The 6,771-nt window shown below is 40.5% G+C and overlaps 1 pseudogene; it reads right to left on the bottom strand.

Moving 5' to 3' along the window:
• Positions 1-222: 222 nt before the first annotated feature.
• Positions 223-6,384, bottom strand: LOC123101182 (putative disease resistance protein RGA3; annotated as a pseudogene).
• Between the last annotated feature and the right edge of the window lie 387 nt (positions 6,385-6,771).

Raw genomic sequence — 6,771 nt, 5'->3', positions numbered from 1 at the left:
GACTACGTACTCGTATTTGCACTATTGTTATATTTTGCAAAACAAGGCGCTTTTAAACAAGTAGATGAATATCTCTGCATTTATGCATGAAAGAACCCAATAAGAAATGCAAGACTGAATACATTAAGAAAAAAAAGAAAGATGAAACATATCAGAATAAGATTAGTATGACAAAGGGCACATACCTTCATTTCTATGCGAGCCAGAAAGGTCTTGGTCTCCTCTAATTCACACCATTTCTTTAGTCGAGGGCAGCTAATTATTTCTAGGTGTTTGAGGTTAGTGAGTTGATGTATTCCCTCAGGAAAAGACTTGATACCATCACATCCACTCAGATAAAGACTCTTTAGAGAGGTGGGCAGGGCAGATTCCCTTTGTTGGTTGTCAGTTAGCTTCATCTTTCCCCCCTCTGATTCAGCAACCACGTGCTCTAATGCATCACAGTTAATAAGTACTATTTTCTGGAGGCTGGTGAGTTGTCGTATGCTTGCCGGCAAAGACCTCAAGCCTCTATTGTTAGATATCCAAAGTTTCTTGAGAGAGGTCAATTCGCCTAGCCAATGTGGCACTACAGATATGCTTTTGCAGGACTCAAGTTCAAGTGATTCAAGCTTTGTGAGTTGCCTCATGTTCTCGTTCAACTCCTTTACACCATTGCTATTCCGTATAATCAGATTCTTCAAAGATGGGAGCTCAACCAACCATTTCGGCAGTTCTTCTATGTGTTCGTCTTCTAGGCGTAGTTTCTCCAAAGAGGATAGTAGTTGGATGATATCTGGTGAGCCGGTTAGATCGCCACAATTGTCAATATCCAAATAAAGAAGTCCTGAGAAGTGTTGAAGCAACCTCCACTCATGCAGAGGCACCTTGCAGTCTCTAACTGACAACCAAGTAGTACATGAAGAGGAAGAAGCATTAGTGTGTGACACAATGCACTCATCCCATGATGATAACACATTATCACTGCATCTTATCTCCCACATTTCAGATTTAGGCAGAGGCCCTTTCATCCTTAGCATTGGGCAACCAAGTATCTCTACTCTGGTTAACATGTTCTCCTCACCGGTGGAGTATGAAGTGTCCCACTCTTCCAGGTTTGCCATATCTCTGAGAACCAGTGAGTTCAGGTTTGGTAGTTGGCCCACTACCCAGCCTGGAAAGATGACACTGTTATAACCACTTATCTCCAACTTCCTCAATGTGCTTGGAGGCACTAGTTTTTCCAGCAACATTTTGTCATCCACAAATCACTCAACACCTCGAGTCCACTCCAGTTTCAACATCCGAATGCTTTGCATTTCGATTAATTTTATACTATGTGCCTCTCCTGCGGACTTCACATTTTCAAGTTGAGTTATCAACAGCTCAAAAGGATCTGTGGACTTTAGCAGGACAATATTGCTGCTAGATCCATCATTACCAGCGCACACTACAAAGTGTGGTAACGATATTGCACTGCTGCCGAGTTGAGGTATTTCAGGAAGCATGTAACAATCCTTTAAATAAAGAAACTTCAAGCTACCAACTGTACATATACTTTCAGGTATTTTAGCCAAATATGTGCATCCCGAGAGGTTCAATGTGTGCAGTTTTGTTAGGCTACAAATACTTTCAGGTATTCTTTCCATATGATAATTTTTAGACAAGTCCAAATGCGCTAGCTCTGAAAGATTAATTCTGCATATCTGGTTGATGAGAATGTCCCAGGATTTCGAGGAAAATATTGGTATGTTTCTTAGATTTAAATACTGGAGCTTGGTCAGATCATCTGGCAGGGAACTGACGTGTGTTTCTTCTAAATTCAAATATTGCAGACTGGTAAGACCGACCAAAGCTTCATGTACACCATCAACCATATAACAACCTGATAAGTCAAGATGGAGCAGATTCTTCAGACTCCCAAATAATCTTGGCAATTTTTTCATATCTCGCCAACCGGATAAGTTTAAGTACATGAGTTGACTGAATCCGCCCAAAGATTCAGGGAGCTTTTTGAGTCCACATTTCCTTGAAGATAAGTTCAAATACTCGAGTTTTGTGAGGGCACCCAAAAATTCTGCTTCTTTACCACATTGAAGATATGAGCTATTTGATAAGTTTAAATACTGCAATTTGGATAGGCCGCCCAGAACTTCTGGTATATCTCCGATATGTGGGCAGTGTGATAAGTTCAAATACTCTAGTTGTGTGAGACTCTCCAAGAACACTGATATTCCTTCCACAGACGAGCAATTTGATAAGTCCAAATGCAACAATTTTTGTAGCCTCCTGAATGATTCTGGCAGTTTTGTAATTCCCGAACAACTTGACAGGTCAAGATACATTAGACACTCAATTTCTCCAATTGACTCTGGTAATGCTAAGATTGTAGGAGATCCATGAAGATTCAGATAAATCAATTTTGAGAGCTTGGTGATACTGTCTGGAATCTTTGCATCTTGGACTCTTGGAGCATTAAGATATCTCAATTGCTTCAGTTGACCAATACAATCTGCCAACGTATATATGGCACACTCACTTAAGTCCAAGACACGCAAAGACTTGGCACATGAAAATGCAGCATCATGAAGTTCAGATTTGTCACAATCCATAAAACGCAACGCTCTTATCTTGGATAAGTCTGATCCCAATGGCTTGCTACAATCATCTAGCAATGCATAGTGGTAGCGGCTTCCTTCAGCATTATTAATATTGCCAACAAAAATAATTTCATCCTCCATGACAGATCTTGCTAAATCATGCACCAGGTCATGCATGGTCAACAATATAACATCTTCATCATGTAGCTCAAAAGTCTGCAACAAAATCATTCAGCAGTGTCAGACTTTTGGATTTATTTGGATTTAAACAATTTATGACTTCGTTCCTCAAATCTCAAACATTTTAAGCGTCAAATCCTTTATTAAATACTAAATTTTATTTTTGGTCCCCTGCTATTTCCCAAGTTTAGGTTTGGTCTTTAAGATCCAAACTAGACAATTATGAACTTTGAGTCTCAAGCCCATACGAATTTCTTGTCTCAAAGATTGCAAGATCATATTTGATGACGCCGCGGTTCTTTTGCGCCAGCGTCTGCCGGTTACTCTTTCCACGTGTGTTAGCTCGAGCTATCTCTGTCCCGTGAGTACTGGTGGCTGGCAGAACCCTAGTAGAATGTACTATTCCCTTTTTTCCATGATGTAAGACGTTTTTTGACACTATTATTAGTGTCAAAAAAGTCTTACATTGTGGGATGGAGGGAGTATCTCCGTAACTTAATATAAGACATTTTTGGCACTATAACAATGTCAAAAAAAATCTTATATTAAGTTGCAGAGGGAGTATGTCCGAAACAGTTTATTTTGCAATGAAAAAAATAGCGCACTATACAAAATAGCGTTGCCCTTTGAAATACGCTATTAGCATGCTATAACGTGCTATAGCGTGCTATTAGCGAGACATTGTGCGCTGATCTATATAGCGGGGCAATTCGCGACACGCTATAGCGTGCTATTAGCGGCGCTATGGCGCGCTATTATTTTACTGTGGTATTTTGTGATGGTAGTGTCTAGTTTGCATGTATACCAGGGGTGATTCTCCATGATGGTTTCCAAGACCGCATCGGATGGGTGTTTTATTCCTGAATATCTATAACCACTACAGTGAACCGAAATATATTGTTGTACATTTCATGATTAATGTTGTAAAAAGACTGATTCTAAAAGAATATCTAAAAAAGAAAAGAGAGATTAACTTCTCGCACCAAGTAATCATGCTAGTCACAGTAAGCCCAAATGCAAATGCATATGCCACATCTGGATGCGAACTAAAGGCCTCGGGGTGGGCATTTCTTACAACAGGACATTACGATTTTCCCGACGGCCTTAATACTCCCTCGGATCCATATTACTTGTCGCTGCTTTAGTTCAACTTATACTAGATCCAAGGGAGTACTTACTAATGTGTACTTTTTGTTTAACTAGCATGCTACAGTAAAACCAATAATTGAATATTGTAGGGATGTGTTGGGTTGCATTTGTGTGTATCAATCATTGAGATATTGTCAAGAAGTTATTTGGAAAAGCTGCACTGTAAGCAATGATTATGTGATGTACTCCAAATCATTCTCAACAATTTTAGAATTATATTATAGTTTCAATATTTGTCAGCTTGTGTACTTTACAACTATACTTAAGTTACCTTATACCAGTTCCAAAAGAACAATGAAAACAAATCGTAAAAGGTATGAATAAACTCACCGATGATGACTTGAAATGGTCAAGAAAAGAAAGGCCCAAAAGCTGACTAATGTATCTCTGGCCGAGTTCCCAGGAAGAGAAACCAAGAGAAACCCACTGATGAACAAGATCATCTTTAAGTATCTTGTGACCTTTTGGAAATATTGCACAATAGGCAAAGCATAGCTTCAGATACGAAGGCAAAACACTATAGCTCAACTTTAGAGATGCAAGCACTTGTGTAGAAGATGTATCTTCCAAAGAAGGTGCAGTCCAGATATTACTATCTCTCACTGATTCCCATTGACCATATTTCATAGATTGCAGCATGTGCCCAAGTGATTTAGCTGCTAAAGCCACACCCGCACACTTCATTGCAATGACCTACCCTATTTCTTCCAATTGTTCTTTGTCCCCTCTAGATTCAAATGCACTCTTTTGCTTTATAATAAACCAACACATGTCATCAGTCAATGGTGCTAATTTGTATGGTTGGATAGTGGAGATTTCCTTTGCAATGCCTTCACTTCGTGTGGTTGTTATAACAACCACATTACTGCTCTCCCCAATTTTTAACATATCTTTGAGTTCTTCCAAATGAGACATGTTGTCTTCCCACAGGTCATCTAAAACAATCAGAATCTTCTTGTTGGCGAGGAGCTTTTCAAGGGAATTATGGATCATCTGCTTTACAGTGTACACACTCTCTTTATCTTTCTCTGATAGTTGTGATATTATAGAGTTCCCAATTTTGATCAAATCAAATGTCTGAGACACGTAAACCCACACTTGAGAGTATTCATTGAATTGGGAACTATTGTAAACCATTTTTTGCCAAGGTTGTCTTGCCAAGGCCTCCAATGCCATATATAGGAAGGATTGTGATATCCTTTGTCATGCTATCAGATAAAGAAGCCAATATTATATCTCTCTCCTCAGTCCTCCCAATGATTTGTGTCTCCGGGGTTGATGATGTTTCCTGTATATCAGTCACCTTTGGCTCATTGGCATTAGTGCAGTCTGTTAACTTGAATTCCTTATGTTGATCTGTTATGACCTTCAGGTCGTCCCTCATGTTCTTCATCCTATTGGCCATTGTAATGTTGGGGCCAATTGTGAGACAAGGGATCATGAACGCCAAATATTTTTTGAAGGAGAACTGCAAGACAGTTGCTTTGTTAGTAAAATACAAAATCACCAGCACCCAGCAGTTTAGTATAGTAGGATATTACAAATGCATTCAGCCAAAATAAAAATTTATTAAAACATTAAGAGGCACATCCTCTTATTTCTAAGAACCTCTGACTGTAACTGCCAAGGTTAAGACCAATGCCACCTTTAATGACGTGCTAAGAACTTGAGCTAAAAAAAGGGTATGGAGATGTTTCAGATGCCCGGCCTGAAGGCTGAGGCCTCTCAAAACCATGTCTAGTTCATCCAAGGATCTAGTGCCCAAATTATTATTGTCGAGACTGGATAGCAGATTTCCAAGTGTTGTAAAGATGTGGGTGTGTTTATTAGCTGTGTGCATCCTAGCTATGAAGAGGCAGAGTGTGTGCTCATTGTGTTTGTATCCACTCTATATTTAATTTTGAGTCAATAAAACCAAACATTTGTGAAAAAAGTGTTGGTGAAGATGTGGACGATCATAGATCAAAGATCAAGCCAAACAGTCTACTAGCAGATTCAATAGCTCAGCATGTTTAACAAATTCTTTCCAAATTGTTTTCGAATACCTATATGGAAGCTCATTTTGTAGTCAAGCAAGCTACCGCTCAGCAGACCTACAGCACTTGTTTCTCAAAAAGAGAAGAGTAGCATACTCACAAATTAAAGAACTGCGTCAATTTACTGCACAAATGCATACCTTGCGCGCAGACGGCTGGGTGATGGCTCGTGTGTCTGCTTCGAACTCATCAATCATGTCAGAGACCTCATACAAGAAGTCCTTGAGCCGCTTCAGCCAAAGACCCGTCAGTTCGTCGGTGATGGACTGCCTCTCCGCGACCTTGAGCACTGCCTTGATAGACTCCAGCGCCATCTTCATCTTCTTGAGGTCCTTGTTCAAATTCATCTGCAGCGTGATCTGACCGCCGATCAGAGAACCAACCTGGTCGCCCACCACCTTGAGGATGGCAGCGGCCAGCATGCCGCCGAGCGTCGCCATGGCCGCCGCCTCTCAATACGTAGGTGCTGGGTTGAAGGTGCTGGGAGGAAGAATGGTAGGGCAGACCATTGCGAGGTGCGTGATGGGATCTTGCTTGCTGAAGTTTGGGTGCTGGATCGGACCTTGGTAATTGCATCAAGACGATGGCGAGGTTTGATTACAACAACTCTATGCTCAGTCCTTGCGTGTGTTCATTTTTTACTGAAGAGTTGTACGCATCTCCATGACTTGTATAGTATATTTTTTGTTTGGATCGATACTTAACAGCTGTATGCACATGAGTTAGTGTGGGTAGTTTGGGCGAATGTGCCGCCTCAGTGCTTGGCAGACATAACGTGTTTGGTGCCGGAAAGTGCGTAGAGTTATGTGAAGTGCCTTGCACATGCT

Source organism: Triticum aestivum, chromosome 1B (genome assembly GCF_018294505.1).
Source record: "Triticum aestivum cultivar Chinese Spring chromosome 1B, IWGSC CS RefSeq v2.1, whole genome shotgun sequence".
Classification (NCBI taxonomy): domain Eukaryota; kingdom Viridiplantae; phylum Streptophyta; class Magnoliopsida; order Poales; family Poaceae; genus Triticum; species Triticum aestivum.
This window is presented reverse-complemented; position numbering and strand designations above follow the sequence as displayed.